This window comes from Agrilus planipennis, unplaced genomic scaffold (genome assembly GCF_000699045.2).
Source record: "Agrilus planipennis isolate EAB-ADULT unplaced genomic scaffold, Apla_2.0 scaffold282, whole genome shotgun sequence".
Classification (NCBI taxonomy): Eukaryota; Metazoa; Arthropoda; class Insecta; order Coleoptera; family Buprestidae; genus Agrilus; species Agrilus planipennis.
The window spans coordinates 88,892-91,148 of NW_020439604.1; the positions used below are offsets into that span (position 1 = coordinate 88,892).

At 31.5% G+C, this 2,257-nt stretch overlaps 1 protein-coding gene and 1 long non-coding RNA gene across 2 annotated transcripts in view; both read right to left on the minus strand.

Annotated features, from left to right (window-relative positions):
• LOC108740863 overlaps positions 1-2,257 on the minus strand; it is a 16,909-nt gene that overhangs the window by 4,476 nt on the left and 10,176 nt on the right. The gene's annotated exons all lie outside the window — the stretch shown is intronic.
• On the minus strand, positions 651-2,240 carry LOC112905939. Its single transcript, XR_003232098.1, has 3 exons — positions 2,132-2,240; positions 1,144-1,456; positions 651-832 (listed from the first exon to the last, which is right to left on the minus strand). It is a non-coding gene; the product is annotated as an uncharacterized LOC112905939 (long non-coding RNA).

Consider the following 2,257-nt stretch of genomic DNA (forward strand, 5'->3'; position numbering starts at 1 on the left):
TGAACCTAGTGAATATAGATTCATAAATATACCTACATATATATATATATATATATACATACATCTCTCTCATCTCTCGAACACTTGGCGCTTTAAGTGTACTTTGGGGATACGGTGCCGTTTGGTGGGAGTTATAGAGGTGAAAAAAAGATGAATTTTGCGATACGTAATTTATCGACCGTCATAAACAATTTAACAGTCGGTATTATAAAGAGATAAACAAATAAAATTAAGTAATCGTATCAAATAATAAACTGTTTATTCTCGGAAATTTCCTCTCATCTCTGAACCACCTCGCAGTTGTAAGTAATGATCCCGTTGCGTGAGAGTTAGGGGGTCAAAAATTGATTAATGTTGGAGTACGTAATGGACAGTCACATACAATAATTCGGTACAGTTGTCGTTGTATAGAGCAATATTTTTTTTGTGAATTTTTATTGATTGATAAACAATACTTTTTCATCGACGTATATTTAGCTTCCTCCATTAAATTATCAATGCTAATCTCATTGGAAACACAAATTTCTGTACATTTATCGTAAACTAACGAATACTTATCTGCCTATTTTATTTTTCTTCTTATAAATTCAAATAATTACATACTATTTTTCATTTATTCAAAAAAGGAGGGAATTAATTGAAAAAACTAATTCAAATTGCTAACAGATTTAATGTTAATTCATTTCGTACAAATTTCAATAACAACTCATAAACTCCTGATTAGGGTATATTAGTTTTATATCGGTCAGGCCGTTGTTTTTAATGATTTGATCAATTTCTTCGCCTATTGCATCTGAGTACGCTCTGGTCCTGCTCCTCACATATAACAGCTCTGGAAAAACAAAAAATAGTTGAGAATCTTAGACACTAACGGTTAATTTTTACAAAAACGACATAGGTTAGTAGGAACCACCCCTTCTCAGGTATGAATAGATTAGACATGTTAGAGACAGAAACAGGAGTTGAAAGGAATAAAGGTAGACCTAAATTAGATTACTGTTCACAAATAATTTAGGATGTGGCATATGTATACTTGATTTTTCTTGTGTCTTTTTGCGACTTGTCTTTCCATTTTTCTTTATTAGTTACTCTTTTCATTAACATTAACATTAAAAAAAAAAAAATACTTTGTATCATTCTTACCTCTTCTGGAAGCGCTATTTAGATTGACGCAATTGTAATCAATGGTATAATACGTGTTAACGAACCCAAGGATTCTAAACTGCGTCACGCCTTCGGTATTGTTGAATTGTACATTTATAACCTTTTCCCCATTATAATTTCCCAGTGATACCACGCCTTCTAACTCTTGTTTTCCTAAACTTTTTTGTGTCAAAGTGAATTGCGATTCATCCACCGAACTTGTTCTTCTTCTAAAGCTTATTTCCTGGCAGGCGGCTGAGATGTTGGAAGTAATCACAGTGAACCATCTGCGGTAAACTTGATCACCTCCATACTATCGAAAAAGTTTTTAGTTGAGTTACTTTTATAAATAACAACAAAGCAATATTTGGGTTAAAAGCACGGCATTTATTTAAAAAACCACAGCCGACGTTTCGCTCAAGTTTTTGAGTTTTCTCAAGGCTAGTTTTTTATAGTTAAAAGTGTAATGCTGGTGGATTTGATTAAGTGGTACATTCTCTAAAATCGACAACCATTAACAAAAATTACTCGAGTTATACAAAGTTTTGAAATACAGGAAGGAACAATTAAAAAATCGATTAAAATTTTGCCTCGCTAAGTTGGCATCACTGTGATAGTTAAGTTTTCAATTTCATATATTCAATTACATGGTAATATTTTCAATAAAAAAGCTCCTAATTCTTACTAAAGGTATTGAATAAAATGTCTTAATTTGAGAAAATATAGCCATTTTAGAAATTTCGGAAGATAAAATAAATATCACGTCTAACTAAAATTTAATAATAATTAAGTTAGTTATTAATTTCTAAAACCCCGAGCATTTGGGGTTTCGGGATAGCACTAAAAACCCAAGACTACACGTTCAGGCAACATTTTTTTCAATGCTTTATTGGATAATATTCTTAATTGCTCATTGATAAATTATAACAACTCAAATTTCATGAGACAAAGTGACAAGTAAAAACTAGTTTAATAAAAGTCAACTTACCACAGCGATTAGTGGGAACTGTTCTACTGGTTTTATTTTTCTGTCTTCACACTGGCCTCGAGAGACATATTGTGAATAAGAAGATGAAATTAGTGCAAGAAAAACAACAGCAAAAAGTTGCTTAAA